This window comes from Crocuta crocuta, unplaced genomic scaffold (assembly GCF_008692635.1).
Source record: "Crocuta crocuta isolate KB4526 unplaced genomic scaffold, BGI_CrCroc_1.0 scaffold342, whole genome shotgun sequence".
In the NCBI taxonomy this organism is placed as follows: domain Eukaryota; kingdom Metazoa; phylum Chordata; class Mammalia; order Carnivora; family Hyaenidae; genus Crocuta; species Crocuta crocuta.
The window spans coordinates 185,000-200,279 of NW_027532158.1; the positions used below are offsets into that span (position 1 = coordinate 185,000).

At 34.5% G+C, this 15,280-nt stretch overlaps 1 protein-coding gene across 3 annotated transcripts in view; it reads left to right on the forward strand.

The window, feature by feature from the left end:
* The window catches only part of LRRC7 (leucine rich repeat containing 7), a 561,823-nt gene that overhangs the window by 132,065 nt on the left and 414,478 nt on the right, over positions 1-15,280 (forward strand). For all 3 annotated transcript variants that reach the window (XM_077776423.1, XM_077776421.1, XM_077776422.1), the window contains exon 4: positions 2,576-2,673. The gene's annotated coding sequence lies outside the window, so the exon portion shown is untranslated. The remainder of the gene's footprint in view (positions 1-2,575; positions 2,674-15,280) is intronic.

The window sequence follows — 15,280 nt, forward strand, 5'->3', positions numbered from 1 at the left end:
TAAATCTCAGTTGAGCCATTACTTACCATGTGGCCATGAGCAGGTTACTGACCATATCTGAGCCTTAGTTTCCTGATCATAAAATGACTATTCAGGAAGTTGTTGTAAAGACAAAATGGAATAAATGATAAATGATAATACATTATAAAATAAATTCAATGCTCTTCTTAAGTTCCAAGGGCACTATACAATTTTGAAATATCTTCTAAATTCTCTAAGAAAGAATACATTATGTAGCACTTTGGTTAATTTATGGGGATAGAAACTCAATTTTACCCATCTTGGTATCCTTGAAAGATTATCATATAGTAATTCTTAAATCATATTAAGTAAAATGTAGGATACTTTATTAAGTTCTTTATTTCTATAATTGGCAATTCATATGCATGGATGTTTTGGGTTTTTCTAACAATCAAAACTTTTATTTAGCCGGAAGTTCTCTTTTCCTCAACATTACCATCTGCTCTTTTTCTTTGTTAAATAAGGGCCAGTTTTCATATTTTTCCTAACATACTGGACATTTAAAATTTTAGTATGATTTCATTTTTACTTGGGATAATTAGGATAAATAATGACTACATTTATTGAGTTCTCAAATTGTGATGGACACATTGTAAAATATTTTACATGTGTTTAATCCTCACAACAGTCCTATGAAATGGCTTGTTTTCCCCATTTACTGATGAAAAACTAAGGCACAAAAATCATTCTTTCAGAGATAAAATGGAAGTTTGAACTTAGGCAGTCTGATTCCGGAAACCAGGCTCATCATGTTTAGCCATACTCACTTGCTGATATTGCAGAATCTCCTGCAGATCTGCTTGCACTCTCAGGAGGCAACCTTTGGGCACCATGAATCCTGGGGAGACTGACCAGGAGATGCTTGATTCCAGTAGCAACCATATAAGTAAAACTCTCCTGGAGTCCTAGTAGTGCTTCTTGACTTGTTCTATTTAGAAACAAACAAACAAAAACACATAATTATATGGAATCAATCTCACATATTCAGTAGTCAAAGATACAAAAGGAAAAATAATAAACCATACAATAGATTCTAATCAGAATAAGTTGTCATTCCTCATCAGAGTATAATTACACTGAGTAAAACTGGTTTTTAAAATCACATCACAATTTTATCTAGACCTTCGTATGTACAGGTTATGTTTATTTTATTTTACTGTCTTGAGCTTGTAAATACTAGTGAATAATTATTTGTTCACTTAAAACTATTATTAGACCTAATTTTAATTTGTATATTTGCTGAAATATGTGACAAAATTTTGCATTGAATTAATTCAAGAGTCAGAGACAAGAAAATTTTATATAATTTAGTTTGTATAGCTAATCCTTATGGTGAAACTGTAGGGACAGGCCTGAAAGCTAATTTTCCTCTCATAAACAGTGCTAGAGTAAATTATGTCTTAAATCCTTCAGGTTTTTGCTTTGTTCCCTGTCATTGTATTGCTATAACCTCAAGAGAAATAATTCTTTTTCTCATTTGAAATGAATTTCAAGTGAAACGAAGGCCCATGTTACCATCACATACTAAAAAATATTTTCTTGTACTTTATATACAAAGGCAGATGCATTGGACCATAAATGGACACATATATACACACACACAGAAGCCCCTACAAATAAATGGATTAATTTCAGAAAATATATTGAAAAGTGTTTTTAAGAACCAGTGACCGTTTATAAGAATAGTGTTATGTTACTACCCCACTACAAAAGAGTATTTATCTCACATAATACATCATTTTAAATAATGCTTTTATGGGATGGTCCTCTCCCAATTTTGCCCTCTAGACAAAATCTATTTATGTCTAGAAACATAATCTTTTGTACCACTAGCCCTAGGAGATCCTACACTACCATCACCTATAATAGCCATGTTGTTTTCAATGGTATATATGCTTTTGGCCAGGAGTTATCAAAACCAGTGACAGACCACTGGAATGTAGATGTTAAGAAGCTATGTTTTTATTTTAGAAATGGTAATAAATATCATGGTTTTGTTCTGAATTTTGAAATTCTGAGCCCTCAGTAGTTTTTTAGGGTTATCAAAATGAGTAGACTATGTACTAGTGACACAAAACTATAAAGCTTACTGAAACCAAAAATTACTGTCCACAAAGTATGTGTTATAAATTATGCTAACCCAACTCGCCTTTAATTCATTTATTGTTATTATCTAGTTGTCAGCATTGCTATGTTGCTAGTAGCTGAGAAGTTACACTGGGGATTAGAATTTCAGTACACAAATTTGGGGATGGAGAACACATTCAGTTCATAACAACCTGTAACTGGAGAATGGGTATATGAATTTTGTCCACATGGCATTTTTATTTTATTTTTTTTAATTCAGAGCTCCTTGGAAAAGTCAAGCACTCTCCAGTTACCACAGTCCCTGCCTCCCCCTACTGTCTTATTCCTTGACAGACACTTAATAATTAGTGTTGTCTACCAAGCCTTAATTAAATACTTGAATTATTGACTCTTGATTTAGGCCATTTGGAGAGTCAAAATTTATTAAGATTTTGGTATTAAATTTAGTTTTGATTTTCTCTTATAGGATGGAGAACCTAATAAGGGGAAGGAATCCCCCACAATATCAGAGAAGTCCTTGTAAAGAAGTTCGTGCAGCACTTCGGAAGAGGCCTGAAGAAGAGTGTAAGTATGTTTAATAGGGTTATGTTCTAGATAGCGTTTGGTGAGTAACATTTACAATAAAGGATTAACTTTTAAGTGATTAGCCAAATAATAGAAGTACTTAGTAAGTGTTTATTGAATCAGATTGAATTTATTTTTAAAAACCTATGACTAAATGATACCTTGATTCAGACACTGGGAACATTGTTCTCTTAAGTGTTTCTCTTGTACATCAAGATATTCTACTGAGAATTGGGTTCCATGTTCCTATGAGATTGGAAAAAGCTGCATAGTCTAGCACATCTTTCTTAGATGTTCATACCATGAATGTTTCTGAGGAGTCCTGATGTAAAAGAAACTTTTGAAATGTGTTTTAAATCAATAATTTCTGGATTCATTTGACCACGACATTCTTTCAACATTTTTTTAAACTGAGAACTCCTTGAAAACTACTGCATTAGACTAAAGAATAAATATCTAACGTAAACATAAAACCATTGTTCGAAAGGAAACATTTGATCAAAAACGTTGATCAAAAGGAAACAATCAAATTAAGGAAAATATTTTGAAAGATGAGAGTCATATATCTTACCATAAAATCATTTTACTCCATCTGCAAAGTAGTAAATATTAAAATATAGAAATGTCCATGGAGACTTTATTTTAATATTTCTAGTATGTAGCATTTTTGGAGACATTTGACATAATATTTGCGTTTAAGTTTGTAAGATGACCAATAATATTAACTTTCTTCTTGATATTTGGATATAATTATTTTCAGAGGACAAAAGCATATTCTATTATGACAAAAATGTATGTGATTTTTCCCTTTTACAGAAACTTACATTTTATAAGGATAAAGCTAATGCAGTAGATTCACTGGCATATGTAGTTTAATTGACTTTTAAGATAATGGCATTTTAAATTAGTTTGGAGTACATACTTCTCAGTAAAGACCAAATACATTAAAACTGGGCACAGTCATGGCAGGGAGAGTGTTTTCATTTTATTTTGTTTTATTATAAAGTTAATAGACAATCTGATTGGGTTATTATCTGTCATTCAAGATAGTGTTAGATTTTTTAGTGTTAGTTTCATTTTGTAGATTTATGGCTCCTAACACTATGACGATATCCAATTAAAACTAAAATTTGAAAATGAAGATTGAGTTCTGGGCATCATAAAATTAAAACTATAAGATGCAGACTCTTACAGAAAAGTATGGCTTTTTTATTGTGTTTATAGGGAAACTCTGGGGTTTCTCCTCTATGCTGGTTTAACACAATTAGCTTAGCATCTGTGAGTTTTACTTTAAAACTTATAAGGGAGTTTTGTGAACAAATCTACCATTGAATCTCCCAGAATTGCTATTTAGCATATATAAAGTATTTTCTTCCCAAAACTCTAAGTTAGTCTAGGCCAGAGGATGACCATTGGGTCTATTGACCAAATCCAGCCTGACACTTGTTTCTGTAAAAAAAAAAAAAAAAAAAAAAAAAAAAAATTTTTTAAAAAAAAAAAAAAAAAAAAAAAAAAAAAAAATTATTTGAAACATAGCCATCTCATTTATTTAGGTATTGTGTATGACTGCTTTCAAACTACAGAGGAAAAGTAGAATAATTATAACAGAGATTAGATGGCCCACAAAGCCAAAAGTATTTACCTGATTCTATACAGGAAAGGGTTTCTAAATCCAGATCTGGGCCATGGGTTCTCAAATTGTGCTCTCCAGACCAGACATAGTAACAGCATCTGGCAAGTTGTTAGAAATGCAAATTTTAAGAGTTGCAACCCACAACTACTGAATCAAAACCTCTGTGAGTTGGGTGCAGTAATCTGTGTTTAGAAGAAACCCTGCAGAACATTCTGATGCCAACTCAAATTTGAAAACCATTAGCCTAAGTCAAATGATGGGCTTCAGATGATAGTAAGTCATAAATACAAAAGACTAATGAAGGTAGGCATATGTTAGAGTTAAGTTTTATTCTTGTCTAATGTAAGCTGGATAACATGAATGATGCTTGTATTAACAAGCAAGTCCTCATCAATTTGATTGTGACACTTTTCAGATATCATCTCAGGAACTCAGCTGGGTTGACTAAGTTATTGAACATGGGAAGATAATGAGAAGTAAGAAACTTATAAAATGTTATTCTTTTCTAGAGAGGTCTTCATTGTCTCTTGTTAGTATAATGAGCAGTTCTTCTTGCTTTGTTACTAAACAGTAATAATTTCCTAAGAAAGAAGACTTGTTCAGAATGGAAGTAGCATATCATATTAATTAAGACATTAATTTTAGAGTCTCACAGAAGACATTATTCTCTAATGTTACACTTAATGTGACCAGCTGTGAGAATCTAGGTATTATTTTTTAAATCTAAGACTCCGTTTACTTATCTGAAAAAGGAGGATAATGATAGAGTCTACCTTATAGTGTTGTTTTGAGAATTAAAGGAAGATATCGATACAGTCATACCTTGCAAATATTGTGGGTTTAGTTCCAGACAATTGAAATATCATAAAGTGAATATCACCATAAAATGAGTTAAATGAATTTTTTGGTTTCCCAGTGAATATTAAATTATGTTTATACTATACTGTGGTCTGTCATGTCTGCAATAATGTTATGCTTAACAAAGTGACATATATACCTTAATAAAAAAATTACTTTATTGCAAAAAATGCAAACTTTCAGTGAATTGTAATCTTTTGGCTGGTGGGAGATTTTGCTTTAGTGTTGATGCCTGCTGTCTGATGCAGTGGTGATCGCTGAAGGTTGGAATGGCTGTGGCAATTCCTTAAAGTGAGACAACAAAGCATATTGCTACACTGATTTACTTTTCATGAACCATTTCTCTGTAGTATGTGATGCCATTTGATAGCATTTCATCCATACTAGAATGTCTTTAAAAACTGGAGTCAAGTTTCTCAAACCCATCCACTGCTTTATCAACCAACTTTAATGCAATATTCTCAATCCTTTGCTGTCATTTGAACAGTCTTCATAGCATCTTCACCAGGAGTAGTTTCCATCTCAAAAAAACATTCTCTTTGCTCATCCATAAGAAGCAACTTATCTGTTAAAGTTTGATCATGAGATTGCAGCAATTCAGTCACATCTTCAGGCTCCACTTCTAATTCTAGTTCTCTTGCTGTTTCCCCTACATCTGCAACCACTTACTCCATTGAAGTCTTGAGTCCCTCAAAGTCATCCAGGAGGTTGGAATCAACTTCTTCCAAACTTCTGTTAATGTTGACATTTTGACCTCTTCCCATGAATTACAAATGTCCTTAATCACAAATGTAGAATGGTAAGGTCTTTCCAGAAGTTTTGAATTGACTTTGCCCAAATTTATCAGAGGAATCACCATCTATGGCAGCTATAAATATCTTACAAAATGTATTTCCTAAATAATAAAACTTGAAAGTTTAAATGATTCTCTGATCCATGGACTGCAGCATGAATGTTAGGTTAACAGACAGGCATGAATTTTGTTGTGCATCTTCATCAGAGCTCTTCAGTAACCAGGTATATAGTCAATGAGCAGTAATATTTTGAAAGTAATCTTTTTTTTCTAAGCAGTAGGTCTCAACAGTGGGCTGAAAATATCTGGTAAATCATGCTACAAACATGTTGTCACCCAGGCTTTGTTCCATTTATAGAGCATAGGCAAAGTAGATTTAGCATAATTCTTTTTTTAATAAAAAAAAAATTTTACTGTTTATTTTATCTTTGAGAGTGAGAGACAGAGCAAGAGTGGGGGAGGGGTAAAGAGAGGGAGAAACAGAATCCAAAGTAGGCTCCAAGCTCTGAGCTGTCAGCACAGAGCCTGACGCAAGGCTGGAGCTCACAAACCATGAGATCATGACCAGAGCTGAAGTCGGACACTTAATCCACTGAGCCACCCAGGTGCCCCTGATTTAACATAATTCTTAAAGGTCTTAGGATTTTTGGAATGGTCTTTGAGCATTGATTTCAGCATAAAGTCACCAGCTGCATTGGTCCCTAATAGGAGAGTCAACTTGTCCTTTGAAGCTTTGAGACCAGGCACTGATTTCTCCTTTCTAACTAGGAAGTCCTGGATGACATTTCCTTCCAGTAGAAGGCTGTTTTATCCACATTAAAAAATCTGTTTTTTAGTGTAACCATCTTCATTAATTATCCTAGCTAGATCTTTTGGATAACTTGCTACAGCTTCTACATCTGCACTTGCTGCTTCACCTTGCACTTTTGTGTTATTAGAGATGGCTTCTTTCCTTAAATTTCATGAACTAATCTCTGCTAGCTTCAGACTTTTCTTCTGTAGCTTCCTCACCTCTCTCACCCTTCATAGAATTGAAGACAGTTAGGACCCTGCACTGGATTAGGCTTTGGTTTAGAGGAACATTGGGGCTAGTTTGATCTATCCAGACCATGCAGACTTTATCCAGATAAGTAATAAGGGTATTTTGCTTTCTTATCATTCATGTGTTCACTGAAATAGCACTTTTAATTTCCTTCAAGAACTTTTCCTTTGCATTTGCAACCTGGCTAACTGTTGCAAGAGGCCAAGTTTCTGGCCTGTCTTGGCTTTTGGCTTACTGTCTTCACTGAGTTTAAATCTGTCTAGTTTTTTATTTAAAATGAGAGACATGTGATTCTCCCTTTCACTTGAACACTTACAGGTTATGATAGGGTTATTAATTGACCTCAGTGGGTCTCGGCTTTAGGAGAAGGAGAAAGATGGCATTTTGTGAAACAGAATAAATACATTTATTGATCTTGCCATCTTACATGGACATAGTTTGTGGCTCTCCAAAACAATTACAAAAATGACATCAAAGATCACTAATCTCAGATCACCATAACAAATATAATTGTAGTGAAAAAGTTTGACATATTGTGAGAAAATAGAAATGTGAAAGAGATGTGAAGTGAGCAAATATGGTTTGAAAAATGATACAGACAGACTTGCTCGACACTGGTTTGCCACAAACCTTTAATTTGTAAAAACACAATTATCTGTGGATCAATCAAGCAACATGCAATAAATACATTGAGGTATGCCTGTATTAAGAGCTTGGTATAGAACCTGGGACATAGCAAGTTTTCTTTTCCTTCTTCTCTCTTTATTTTCACTTATTATTATTCTTATTTTAAACTTAGCGTCTGTGTGAAATAATAAAGCATGTTTCTGATCACAGAAATGGAAATTAATTAGAAACAATAATGCAGAGCAAGCAACAGGTTGTGAACAAATGACAAAAATCTGAAATTCTTGCAGTGGTTTAAGTAGTAATTCGTGTCGGGTAGTAATTTTCTCACACAATGGCATGGTTCTTTATTATTCTACAAATTCCATATGGGATCTTGACCAAGACTTGCTGGGTCAATTCCCATGGAAAGCTGCCACCTTAGAAAACCATCATAGAAAGCCAAAAGGTAGTGGCTTCCTTTTACTGAGAATGGAAGGAAAGTAAAAGTTGATGCAAGGAGAAGCCTCTTTTATTTGGAAATATTGCATACAGAAGATTTTGCTAAGTAGCATAACTCATACTGCTCTCTTGTGTAATGTTTTATACTTCTCTGCAGTATTTTCAATTGAAGATCAACATTAGATTACCAGACATAGCTCTTAACCAATTATTTAATGTGAATTATATCTTGGTACTTTACATCTAGCATAGTCAAGCAAACTTTCAATAAAAATAAATGGCTTCCTTTAAAAGACAAACTTTGAAACATGCTCAACTTATGTCCATTAAAAAAAACAAAGATATAAATTTTGTGCATCAAACCACAGCCCCATTCAGCTACAGCACCACATTGTTTTATTCTGAGGTAAGCCTCTGTAAAGAGTCATCAATATTCATCCCATTTACTTATTTCCCACTCGGTCCTCCGAACCCATGGAATCTGGGTCCTACCCAGCCACTCAACTAAAACAACTTTCATTCAGACCACCAATAATTGCTTTGTGTTGCTGTTATTTGTTTTCAATTGCCATGCAACAGATAACACACGCTTCGTGGCTAAGACATCATTCATTACCTTGCAGTTTCTGTGGGCTGGGAATCCATGGTGGGCTTAGCCAGGTTCTCTCCTTCAGGATCCAACCAAGTGGAAGTCTTATCAGGAGCTCAATTGAGGAAACATCCATTTATGAGCTTATTCAGACTGTTGGAAGAATTTGTTTCCTTCTGGTTGTATAGCAAAGCCCTGCTTTTTGTTGACATCGAGAGAGGGGGGACATCTTTAGGTGTTAGACACCTCCTACAGTTCCTTGCTACATGTAAATTCTCATTATGGCTACCCACTTCTTTGAGCCAACAAGGAGACTCTGTCCTCAGAGAAGGCCCTATCGGTCTTATAAGGGCTTCCAGCTGATTAAGCCAGGCTCACCCAAGATAATCTCACTTTTGTTTAATTCACAGCGAACTGATTTGGGACCTTAACTACATCACCTTTTCCATATTCTATTGGCTAAAAGCAAATCACAGATCCTACCCATGTCCAAGGGGAGGGCTTGGACACTTGGGAGTGTGATGACTGTGGGGCCATCTTAGAATTCTGCCTACCACTTTCTAAACCCTGTAAACAATTTTTGCAATGTTCTTTTTATTTAACTTCTTAGCACAAATCAATACTATTGATTCTTTTTTGAAAGAATTTTTTTTGACTACCATAATACATTTCTGATTTTCTTCCATCTCTCTGATTGTTTTTTTTTTGCATACTCAACTTGCCATTTCCAGCCATTACATATTAAAATTTCTGAAGACTGAATTTTTCTTCTTCCAAAAATACTCTTTCCATGAACAATCTAATTATACTCACAGATTCCTTACAAATTACTACCTCTAACCCAGACCTCTCTCCATATATCCAAATATCTCCTTGATACATTCTCTGGTTTTCTTAAAAGTACCTCAAAGTGGGGTGCCTGGATGGCTCAATTGGTTGGGCATCTGACTTTAGCTTGGGTCATGATCTCATGGTTCATGAGTTCGAACCCCGTGTCAGGCTCTCTGCTGACAGCTCAGAGCCTGGAACCTGTTTTGAATTCTGTTTCCTCTCTCTCTTGGCCCCTACCTGGCTCATGCTCTGTCTCCCTCTTAAAAAATAAACATAAAAATTTTTTTTAAAAGTACCTCAAAGTCTCCAAATCCATGATTTTCCCCTCAAAACCTGAGCTTATTCCACTGTTTTTTTTTTTTCTTTTTTGTCTGAATGTTATATGTTCTTAACTAACCAGTTTTAAAAGACATAAAGCTAGGAGTGATTTTTTTCATACCTTTTTTCTCACTTTCTCCTATATCCACCATAATCTCAAGGCTTCTTAATTTTACCTTCTGAATACATTTTGAATCTGTTCACAAATCATCTCCTCTACAAAGATTTTAAGATTCTACCAGATTCTCCAAAAAGTGTATCTCCTAGATACAATTCTGAAAACTTCTCATTTTAAAATGATCCTATGGATTTTCATTGCTCATTCAAGAAAGACAAAAACCTTACTATAGTTTATAGGACCTTCTAGAGCCTAACATTTACCCACCCTGAGCTTCATCTCATACTCTATTCCTTGACTCTCTGTATTCCAACCACATGGGTGTTCTTTAATTTCTGAATTAAAAAATTTCCATGATCCTGATAGGGGATCAGAATATATATATTTTAAATTATATAGAATCAGAGAACAGCAACAACAACAATTACCTTGGAAAGGAAGAGTATACCTTTGAAAAATATTGAATGTAAAAATGAAAAAAAAATAAAGTAGTATGAATTTTTTAATAATCACAAGAAGACAAATATTCTATGAAATAGCTGCAAAGTATAAAGAGATTTTTTTTAACGTTTATTTTTGAGAGACAGAGAGAGACAGGCAACAAGTGAGGGAGGGACAGAGAAGAGGAAACACAGAATCTGAAGCAGGCTTCAGGCTCTGAGGTCTCAGCACAGAGCCCAAAGAAGGGCTTGAACCCACGAATGTCAAGATCATGAACTGCGCCAAAGTTGGATGCTTAACCAACTGAGCCACCCAGATACCCCATTGCAAAATAAACAATAAGGAAAAAGCAGCATTTTCCCCCAAAAAACCAAAAAGCAGAAATAAAAATGAGCATTTATAAGGAAAGGTATTACAAAAAGCTAAACATGAAAAGCAGACATAATCTTCATTGGAGTACATAAAAGAAGAATTGACATTGTAAAATGTCAGATTTTTTTTATTTTTAATTTGTTGTTTATTTATTTTTAAGAGAGATAAGGAGAGAGAGAAAGACAGAGACAGAGAGCAAGCAGGAAGGAAAAGGGCAGAGAGGGAATCTCAAGCAGGCTCCACACTCATCTCAGAGCCTGACATGGGGCCCAATTCCATGACCCAGGTATCATGACCTGAGTTGAAATCAAGAGTCAGATGCTCAATCGATTGAGCCACCCAGGCACCCCAAAGTATCAGATATTTGAAGAACAAATATAGAGAACCCACAAATACAAGGGTCATATGGCCCCCCCAAAAAGGTGAAGAGAAATAATGACAAATATATGGAGAAATAAAATGTGGGAATTCAACCTAAGAATTACAAATTGTTCTAAGAAAGAATCAGAGTGATTCAAAGGAAAAAGTCATCAAAGACTTAATTAAATATACTTCTCCAGGTAATAAACACATGTGGCTACATAAAATCTCTTTCAGAGGCGCCTGGGTGGCTCAGTCAGTTAAGCATTTGACTTTGGCTCAAGTCATGATCTCACGGTTCGTGGGTTCAAGCCCCACGTCGGCCTCTGTGCTGGCATCTAGCTTAAAGCCTGGAGCCTGTTTCAGATTCTGTGCCTCCCTCTTTCTCTGACCCTCCCCTGCTCATGCTGCCTCTCTCTCAGAAATACATAAAACGTTAAAAAAAAAATCTCTTACAGTATGCTTGCTATGCAATCACTTAAATGAGATCTGCCTCCAGACACATCTAGACAAACATTTTTATTTAAATGTTTTTAATGTTTATTTATTTTTGAGACAGAGAGCCAGAGCATGAGCAGGAGAGGGGCAGAGAGAGAGGGAGACATAGAATCCAGGGGGGAGAATCCAGGAGACTTGGGACTTGAACTCACGGAGCATGAGATCATGACCTGAGCCAAAGTCAGGCACTTAATCAACTGAGCCACCCAGGTGCTCTTAGATAAGCTCTTTTAAATTACACTATCAACTCTTTGAAGAGCAAGATATTGGTCTTATTTGCCATTATATCAACCACACATAATATTGTGTCTGGAACTCAGGAGATATTTAACAAATATTTCAGAAAAGTAAAGAAATTAATTACTTAACTTTTAAAATAAAAGTATACCATAGGATTCTCCCTGAGAGAAAGAGAGAGGAAGAGGAGAGAAAGAATTAGAAACAGATAAAGACAAAGAAAGAAGGAGAGAAATGAAGGGAAAGAGGAAGGAGGAAAGGAAAGGAGGGAGGAAGAATCGAAGGTCAATTTTTTTTATTTTAAAACAGATGCCAAGAACTCAGTTTTCCCTGCTTTCCCCTTCTAAATGCAACGAAATACCCTGAAAATTATTCAGTAAGAGGACTCTGAAAGCTTAAAAGAAGAAGACATACTGGCTGTAATGTTAGTAATTGAGGTGTGTTTTTTTGAGTTTTCTTTTTATCTTCATTATATCGCTGGACTGGGCACGAGAGATAACTGCAAACTGGCACTATCAAAAGACATTATTAATGATAATATTAACAACAACAACAACAACAGTAGTATTAAGCAAGAAAAGCCTGTTCTTCCAATCCAAAGGAATGGAAGAGAAGCCAGGAAATATCTTGTAGAGAGCCCTAACCTACATTCTAAAATCCCAGCTGACAGGCAGTTTAATCCACCTCCAGTAGCAGAACAGTGAGGCCCTAGCCCTCCAACCCTACTTTCCCTGGCATACGTATCTAGTAGTAGCAATAGTGGCTGTGACACCCTGCGTCTCCCTGCCTTCCACACAGTGGCATAAGGAGACCCAGACCCAGTGGTTTCTGTGCCTTCCCACAAAGACGTTCTGTAACATTAGGGTTCCCAGAAAGGCACTTGCACTCTGGCAGATGTCACCAGTAGGGTTTGAGCAATAGTCCAGCAGCACCAGAAGAATAAGCATTAGCATTACAAGAGATTAGAAAACTGTCATTGTAATTAAAGCCCACAAAAGTAGGCCAGAATCTATATGCTAAATCTAGACAGTGTAAGTCCCTGGTAAAGATTATTATAGGTTCAAAAGTCCCCAACCATAATAACCAGAATGTCCAAGGTAGGATTGAAGATTGTATTATTCCAGGGTATCTGGGTGGCTCAGTTAGTTGAGCGTCCAACTCTGACTCAGATCATGATCTAATGGTTTGTGAGTTCAAGCCCTGCATCAGGATCTCTGCTGTCAGTGTGGAGCCTACTTTGGATCTTCTGTCCCCACCCCCTCTCTGCACCTCCTCTGCTCATGTTCCCTCTCTCAAAAATAAATAAATATTTAGAAAAAGAAAACTGTATTATATCAATTGATTTATTATATTTATAAAATAAAAATAGTATTATACTATTATATCAAGAATCCATAATCTGAATGAGAAATAGCAATTATCTGACACCAATACTAAGATGAATCAGGTGTTGGAATTATCTGACAAGGAATTGAAGCAGGCATTACAAAAATGCTTTACTAAACCATTACGTAATTTCTTGGCACAAGTGAAAAAAACAGAAAACCTCAGGAAAGAAATAAGTTATTAAAAATAAAAATTATGTAACTGAAAAATTTAATAACCAAAATAAAAATCTTGCTGAATAGACTTAATAGTAGAATGAAAATGGCAGAGAATAGGGTAAGTGAGCTGGAAGACAGATTATTCAAATTTACTCAATCTGAACTACAAAGAGAATAATAGACAACAAAAATGAACAGAACTTCAAGAATTTCTGTAAAACTAATAAGGTCTCTGAAAGAGAAGAGAAAGAACATCTAAAAAAGGATTTGTACTAGTATTGGTTATAAACTTCCCCATATTGGTAAAAGACATAAACTTAGAGATTCAAGAAGCTGGATGAACTCCAAAAATGCTCTACTAAGATATGTCATAATTAAACTTATGAAAACTGAAGATAAAGAAGTAAATCTTAAAGACAGAAATAACAAAGACTTAGCCCTCTACCTATAAAGGAATACAAATTCTAATGATACGAAAAAGAAAAACAACAGAATTGGGTAAAAATAGAATTAAAGTTAATAGGACTTTCATTTCTCTCATATTTTATTGCTGAAGCAAAAATTATAGCAGAACTTGATAAGGTGCACAATGTATGTAGAAGAACTAATTAAGATAAGTACATATATGAAGTAGGGAAAGTAAAGAGACTTAAATGTATATAAGGTTTCTCTATTTTGCTTGAAGTGGTAATGACATTGAAAACCCAGTAGATTGTGATAGTTACATAGGTATGTCGTGATATCCAGAGCAACCTCTAAGAAAATTATATAAAATTATATACTCAAAAATTATAAATAAATAAAAATTGAGCTAAAAATATCCAAATAACCCATATGAAGGCCAAAAAAAAAAAAAAAAGAAGAAAAGAAAAGAAATGAGAAATCAAGGAACAAATTAATAAAATGGCAGCCTTAATCCTTATGATATCAATAATTACATTAATTATAAATGGTGTAAATGTTTCAATTAAAAGGCAGAGCTTGTTGGGGCACCGGGGTGGCTCAGTCAGTTGAGCTTCCAAGTCTTGATTTTGGCTTAGGTCATGATCTCAGTGTCATGGAATGGAGCCCAGCATTGGGTTCTGTGCTGAGATTGGAGGCCTGCTTAGAATTCTCTCTCTCTCTACCTCTGCCCCTCCCCTGCTCATGTTCTCTTTCTCTCTCTCTCTCTCTAAAATTAAAAAAAGGAAAGGAAAAAATTTGAGCTTGTCAAATTGGATAAAAAGGCAAGACAACATGTGTTGCCTTAAAAAAATCTCTTTAAAGACACAGAAAGACTAAATATAAAGTGATAAAAAAAATATGTATATACATATCATACTATTTAAATTAAAGCTAGAGGGACTATATAAAAGGAAATTAAGTTCAAAGTCAAACATAATAAAGAAAGTCATTCCATAATGACAAAGGGGTCAGTTATCAAGAGGATATACCAATTCTCAATTTATTTTTTACAAATTTATATTTTCTTTGATATTACCTATATATAACTTTAAGCTCTATATACTTCCCCTTTAGCTTAGCTTCATTATAATCCTTTTTTTTTTTCATTTTCATTTTTAATAGCTAAGAGGTTCTTGATAGCATAGTTTCTCTGGCCTGTTTAAACAAAAACACTATTTTTATATAGGGAAATGTTTATGAAGGTCTAATTTTTCCTCAGAATTAAACTGAGACTATATTATGGAAACTAAAATTCCACAAAGCCTACCTATTGAGTTTCTGAATAATAAGAAAAATTCATTGAAAAAATTTTTAAACAAACTTCTTATAGAATTTAAATTTCCAAAAACACAGTGTGACGCTTATGGCAATGATATTATACTTTCCATTAGCAAAAAATCTATTTGATATTATCAGGAGATAACACTTAAGAATTACATTGTTTTCAAACAAGATTACATT